The sequence below is a fragment of the Procambarus clarkii genome, chromosome 77 (genome assembly GCF_040958095.1).
Source record: "Procambarus clarkii isolate CNS0578487 chromosome 77, FALCON_Pclarkii_2.0, whole genome shotgun sequence".
Lineage (NCBI taxonomy): Eukaryota > Metazoa > Arthropoda > Malacostraca > Decapoda > Cambaridae > Procambarus > Procambarus clarkii.
The window spans coordinates 17,057,047-17,064,600 of NC_091226.1; the positions used below are offsets into that span (position 1 = coordinate 17,057,047).

Genomic DNA, 7,554 nt, shown 5'->3' on the forward strand with positions numbered 1-7,554 from the left:
GTAGCAATATTTTCACCCCGAATAGGGGTTTGTTTTGAGGCGCCTACCTTTCTGGGTGCCTATCCCGGTCAATGGCAGACATAGAATGCTCCCAACCACAAGGGGGTTTTTATAGGCCATTGCTCCTTGTGCCTCTCTGAGGGGCCCGGTTCTGGCTCGTGGTCCCCGGTAGGCAAGAACTCCTAGCACTTTGACTGATGCCAGAAAGTAATACATATCCATTCAGCCTGGATAGCACCGGGGAGCCTCCGGGACTCACCCAGAAAAGAGCGTTTCATTACATTCAACGCTGGTTTTATTGCTTTATTGCTTTAAAAGAATTCCTTACTAGTCAGTATACTACTGTCCAAGGGCTAAGAACATACGACAACATACAACTATTGACAACAGCCACAATAGGTATTATCTAAACAGGAGGATGGGTTGCATATACTGTATCTCTCTCTTGCTTCTGGGTTGAATGCTTTAAGGCTATTACCCTACTTCGCCTTGTCCCGTATTTCCTGGGAAGTTGATAGATGCACACTCCTCTATTTGGACTCCTCTCTTGTGCTGTCTAAACTTGATTATGGCTGTCCTGCCTACTCTATGCTTCTCATTTAACCCTTCATTGTCTCGATACTCTGTACCATAATAGGCTGTGCCCCAGCTCTGGTACTTTTCATTCATCTTCTACCCCTCCTACTCTTATGAAATGCCTTTTCGTTGAACGTTTTTGTTTGCACTCGCGCTCTATTGCCCTATTTGCAGATGGGTCTAAGTCTGCTGATGTTTTGATATACTCTGTAGTCTTTTCTGACCAAGCTTGTTTGTATCACCTTCCCTAGAGACTAGCATCTTCACTGCTGAACTTTATGCAATTTTGTATGCTCTTCATCAATTGCTTTTCAGATGTCAACATTTCTTTGTCATTGTGGCTGTCTCTCTCAGTGCTCTTGTGGCTCTGGAGTCATTTAACCCTTCTAACACATTGGACACACTGTGTTGATAAGAGCTTGGATATCAATGAAAGCTACATTAATTCTTTGTCCCGGCCTTATAAAATACTTGGCAAAGTAATTTTGGGTATTTCTGCCAGCGAGAAAGGCAAGGTTTTGAATTTGTGGCATTTTACTTGTTGAGAACATGCTAAGCTGAATGATGAATTCTCTAGTGTCTGGCCAGCACCAGTATGACTGGCAGTGATGATTTCAAGAGTGCTGCTACTCAGGTGCAGAATGTTGACTTGCTCTGACTGAGCAGGACCTCATTCATGGGACCAGCAGTATGTAGCTACATCTTGAGATGATGATTTCACAGATGGGTCTAAGTCTGCTCATGTTTTGATATACTCTGCAGTCTTTTCTGACCTTATTTTCTGACTTTCTTATAGGGAGCAACCAATGTCTTGCTTAGAAAGGAAGCTGTTTATTTACCAACCAGCGCAGCACACTGAAAACCTGAATTTTTTATTTTCAGAGCAAGAGTCGACGTCGTATATGCTTCTGCATCATGCTCCTCCTTGTTGTGCTGACTATTATTGGCATTATTATTGGCCTTCACTTCACCTCTCAAAAGTAGGGAGCTCATTTAAAGTAGGTGTGTAATGTGTGTGTGAGAATTTTGTTTACATTTCCTAATAAATAGTGGAATCTTAGTTTTGTTGAATATATTAGTAATATGCATTCCATTATTTGACAAGTTCTCAGTTGACACACATCTGTGAAGGCCACTATTGCTGATTGAATGTCCAAAGATAGTATATTTTAAATAATCTCTAGTCACAATCCATGAAACTAGTGATTGGTATTCATGCTGATAAGGATAACTTATTTCAGTGAATAAAAATAATCACTCTGATGTAACAGTTGAATGGAATTGTTTGGCTTTATTTTTGGTGGTCTGAATGTAATTTGAGTTTCATTTATCATACAGTTTTTAATTTGAAATCATATGAAGGTACACATTATATGGTGCTTTATCTTCAACGATGATGATTAAAGTCATGAGTTTTGGGTATACAGTAATTATGAGTAATATATGTATTTTATACAATGATCCATGTATTATGTGATTGAAGTATTCATGTCAATATCATTAGTACTGGCTACTTAAGATCTTGTTTAAGAAACAGGTTGAGCTGAATTTTGTTACGTCATTAGAGTTTTCTAATTCTTACAAAAATCTGTTAACACTTAATGATGAACTTGGGCTTGTGGTCATCATTGATATTCTATATTTATATGAAAAGATGTATGTAGTTGTTTACAGAAATTAGTGGTTAAATATTACCTTTGGGTCAGTAGGTTTCATAATTTTAATATTTTGCATATTTGATTGTTATCAATATATAGATTTTATGAATTGCTGATAAGTATTAAAAGCAGTTTCACGTGATGTATATTTTAATACAATGATCACCCACTTTTTCACTGGTATTGGACTGTATCACGGTTAACTTAGTCAATACAGGTATACAGGTACACTTTAATGTTATTTCAAGTTAAGAGTGAATAGTGTCTGGTTTGCTTATAAATATGTTATGAAAATACAGTACTGTATTAAGATATTCAAATTTACCGAGGTATATTCACGTCACAAAGTGCATAATAGAAATTTAATATAGGGGAAGTATGTTAATGTTAGAAATACCAGTGGTAAAAGTTTTGTGTCATTTTAGGTGATGTTTCCAGTACTTGATTATTTAACACTTTTAGTGATATTAGAAGATTAAGGTAAAAGATTGTAAAGTAATTTTGGAAAGACATAGTTGGCACTTAAAATTTGTAGATATGTTTTAAGGAGTAGAAATAGGAAACTTGATGATGAATTAGTCTTAAGTTATGTTAAATTTGTGTACAAATTTTTTGATGTACCTCTAGATATAGATTTTATATTTCCTTCCTTTTTAAATGTATATACAGAGGGGCCTCGACTTACGATGGTAATCCGTTCCCAGAGACGGATCGTAAGTAGAAATATCGTAAGTCGAAGCGCTTTTTCCCATAAGAAATAAAGGGAATTGAATTAATCCGTTCCCCCCCCTCCAAAATATTAATTTACAAATACATTTTATACTGGATACAATTTTTTTTCTAACAGTACATATGTATACAGTACATATGTTTATCTTACCTTTATGGAGGACTCTTGATGCATATGAAAGATGGTGAGGAGGGGGAAGGAGGAGAGGTGTTACTGTTTGGAAGGGGAGTCCCCTTCCATTATAACATTAGGCAGTGATGACTTCTCTGGGGTACACTCACTCCTACATTTTGCCTGCATCCCACTAGGACCTGGTTGTGATTCACTGCTTGTTTGTCTCACTAAAAACCTTTCCAGAGATTTTTGTTTTTCCATATGTTTTAATTTTTGTCTGTAGTGAGGCATCACAGTGTCATTAAAAAGGTTAAGGCAACGGCCTACTGCACCGTGATTTGGGTGAGTCGTTTCAGCAAAAGTTTGCAATTCTTCCCATGCTGCACACATTTTCTTAATTAATGAGGAAGGGACATTCTGTACTGTCTCCTCCTCCCCTGAAGAAATTTCCTCAGCTGTTTTGTGTTGCTGCTCCTTGTGAAGTTCTTCGGGGGTCAGTTCTTCGCTGTATTCCTCCACCAGCTTGCAACACACAACACTCACAACACTATGAATGCCACTTCTGTTTCTAAATTTCTCAAACCATCCCCTGCTCGCCTTAAACTCTTTCGCATTTGCATCACTTGTTCCAGGGGTTTTCTTTAAAAGGTCTTCATGCAATTTCCTTGCCTTTTCACAAATGATGGCCTCTGAAACTCTATCACCTGCTAACTCCTTGTTGTTTATCCAAATTAATAATAACTGTTCAACATCCTCAAGTGTTTGTGCTCTATGTTTCGTGATTATTGATACACCTTTTGCCACTTTAGCACTCATAATGTCCTTTTTCTTAGCAAGTACAGGCATACCTCAGTTTAAGAGTTTAATTGGTTCCTGGAGACGCCTCGTATTCCGAAAACTCGCATTCCGAAGCTAATTTCCCCATAAGAAATAAAGGGAAATGAATTAATCCGTTCCTGACTACCCCAAAAACCCCACATCAAACTAAATTTTTATACCTAATTCATCTAAATAAACCTACAAAACTATGTTCAAGTTATTACTTACCTTGCTGTTGAATGCTGTAGGCGTATGAAAGATGGTGAGGAGGTGGGAGGAAGAGAGGAGTTACTGTTTGGAAGGGGAGTCCCCTTCCATTATCACATCAGGCAGTGAGGACTTCACTGGTATGCACACTCTGCCACATTTTGCCTGCATACCACTAGGACTTGCTTGTTTTACTAAGAATTTATCTAATGACACTTGTTTTTCCCTACATTTTAACACTTGTCTGTAGTAAGACATCACATTATCATTTAAAAGGTCAATGCAACAGCCTGCTACAGCTTTATCTGGGTGAGTTTTTTCAACAAAACTTTGCAGTTCTTCCCATACTTCACACATTTTCTTAATCAAGAAGGGACATCCTCTACTGCCTCTACTCACAGCTATTTTCGTAGGTTGAACCTTATCAATGGCTTTCTTGAGACCCATGGCAAGATATATAATGACAACTTTTATGCTCAAATGGCCAAAAAACCGATAAAAAACTGTAAATCCTTGTGAAGAATTCAGGTGGGATAGTCACTGGACACGAGACACTGGTAAACTGAGGCGCGATCGCCATGCCACCACGCGCCAGTCGGCCTGTACACGTATCAACAAACTCGCGTCCCGAGGTAACCCTCGCCTTCCGAGACATATTTTTGGAGTAAATCCTGCTCGTCTTCCGAAAAGCTCGCATACAGGGACACTCGCATTCCGAGGTACCACTGTATGGTGGATATCGTTGACTGAGATTTGTTGTACTGCCTAGCTAGTTCAACAACCCGCACGCCATTGTCATATTTACGAATGATCTCTTGTTTTTGCTCTATGGTCATCATTACATGTGTTTTCATATGTTGAACCTTACCACTGACTTTCTTGAGACTCATGGCATGATATGTAATAATCAGTTTTATGTTCAAAAAGCAAAAAAACTCTACAAAAACTTAATTTCTTATAGGCGTGATCGTCACTAAGCGGGCAGCTCTAGTAAACTGTGGCAGGTCGGCCCTCGTGGCCGGGAACCACGCACTCGGTCGACCCAAACATGTACCAACAAATATCGTAAGTCGAGTTGCATTTTTCGATCAAATTTACATCGTAACTCGAAATTATCATAAGTCGGGGAAATCATAAGTCGAGGTGCCACTGTAATGGAACTTTGAAATGATATGATCACTATGTACAAAATAGAAACAGGAATCAAAAAAATTCACAAAGAATAAATAAAGAAAAACCTGCAACTATAAGATTTAGAGGACAAAAGGTTCAAACTAACAAAACAATGCTGCCCCTCCCCCCCCAAAAAAGTTAGCTTTTGCAAACAGAGTAAAAGTCAATGATTGGAACAAGCCCATACTGTCAAGAGTTTCAGAGCATCATATGTTAAAGAGTACTGGGAAGAAAAAGAGGCAATATGATCATTATGTACAAAACAGTAATGGGAATCGATAAAATTGATAGAGAAGAATTCCTGAGACATGGAACTTCAAGAACAAGAGGTCATAGATTTAAACTAACTAAACAAAGCTACTGAAGACATATAAAAAAATCATTTTTCCAAACAGAGTGGTAGAGGGTTGGAACAAGTTAGGTGAGAAGGTGGTGGAGGACAAAACCATTACAGTAGTAATTTCAAAGCGTTATATGACAAAAGAGTAGTGGGAAGACGGACACCACGAGCATAGCTCTCATCCTGTAACTACCTTAGGTAATTACACATGGCAGACGTGGATGGGAAGCATAAACATAACCTGGTTCAGTACACTACTCGTCCAAAAGTATGCAGCACCCTTCTCTTGCTCCCCTCAGCACAACAAACAGTACATAAGGGAATATAGCTAATAATGTATTAATTACCTTTTATTACTTGGGTTGCCCTTCCCCCTCCCCGCTCAGCTCGTTGTCGCCATGTGGGGGCTTAGTGGACGGCTGCCGGAGTGTGATGCTCCTTGGGACAGTCCTCTGTCCTTTTCTAGCCTTGTGCTCCTGCTGCCGTCCTCTCCAATTCTGCTGGGCATCTTTTCCTTTTCCTTCTGTTTCGTTTTTCTCCCCCCTCTTCTCCTATCTGCTTGCCGTTTCCTGCCGACCTTTTGCTCGTTCTGGTTCTTCCCTTGGACTTCTTCTATTTTGACGCCCGGGTGCTTGAGGAGGCATACTCTTGCACCCGTAGAACTGTAGTACCCGACGTCGAGAGCGAGGGGAACCTTTTATTGTCAATCCCCCTTTCGTCACTGAACCCGATCTCGACGGACTGTCGGTTTCTTAAGGTGGCGTTTGTGGGGCGTATACTCACGACGCACCCTTAGGAGGCCCCGGCAAGATCGGCGATAGCTTCTTGTTGGGTGTCCTGCCTCTAATTGTGGCTCCATGGTGGGTGTGGGGGCACATTCGTGAATGAATTCTTCTTTTCGTAATGATGATAACCCCTGTTTCGGCTGCTTCTGGTGTACCTTCTCAGGCTCGTGGGGTGGGCGACCGAGCCCCCGAGTCGGTCCGTATTGGAAGACCGGGCTCTGTAGCCTCCGCTGCATTGGGCCTTCCCCTGGCTCCCCTCCCTCCTTTCCCTGGCTCCCCTCCCTCCTCTGTGGTTGGGTCGAGCCCCAGGCCCCCAGTGGAGACTACCTCGTCCCCTGGCGCGGCTCCTCTAGTTGTAACTACTGCGCCTTTTAACCCCTCTCTCTCTGGGGGTTCTCACCGCCGTCCTCGTCACGGCCGCCCTCGCTCGATTTCTTCCAGTTCTGCTACCTATCAAGCCTTGTTTGGTCCCGCTTCGTGGGCCAAATATTTTGATCTCCTCCCTCTTGATTCTGCGCCTCCTGACGATTTCTCCCTCCATCGACATCTCGTTGATTCCGTAGATGCCTCCATTACTTTCAACCCCACTCGTCTCGGTACACGTGTCGTTGCTGCTCCTTCTCAGGATGCTGCTTCCCGCTTGGCTGCCTTATCCTGCCTTGGCGAGACCTCTGTTCGGGTCTTGAAGAACGCTCAGTTGAATGCCAGTGTTGGCACTATTTTGCTCCCGCCCCATGTTGCGACCGGTGTTCGGGACCTGCGCGACTGCCACGACGATATTCGACATATCCTTGCTGCCCAGGGCCATTCTATTCTCCAAGTGGACACGTTTACTCGTCCCCCTCGTGGTAGTCGCCGTCAACCCCTCCGGGTTGTGAAGATTACCTTTGATGGTAGGACCCTTCCACCCTCTGTCATTCTTGCTGGTGCCAGGTGCTCTGTCCAGGAGTACATTCCTTCTCCTCGGCTCTGCAACAAGTGCTGGAGGTTTGGGCATGGTGCCCTCCGCTGCTCCGGGACTGTCTCTCTCTGTCCTTTGTGTGGTGGCGAAGGTCACTCTAAGTCGGAGTGCACTTCTCCCCAGGCTCATTGCCTCCACTGCGGTGAGGCCCATCCTACCTTCTCCTGTGCTTGTGTCCATTACAAGCTTGA

The 7,554-nt window shown here is 42.2% G+C and overlaps 1 pseudogene; it reads left to right on the forward strand.

The window, feature by feature from the left end:
• LOC123747174 (syntaxin-7-like) overlaps window positions 1-1,705 on the forward strand; it is a 41,712-nt pseudogene extending 40,007 nt beyond the window's left edge.
• The last annotated feature ends 5,849 nt before the right edge of the window (window positions 1,706-7,554 follow it).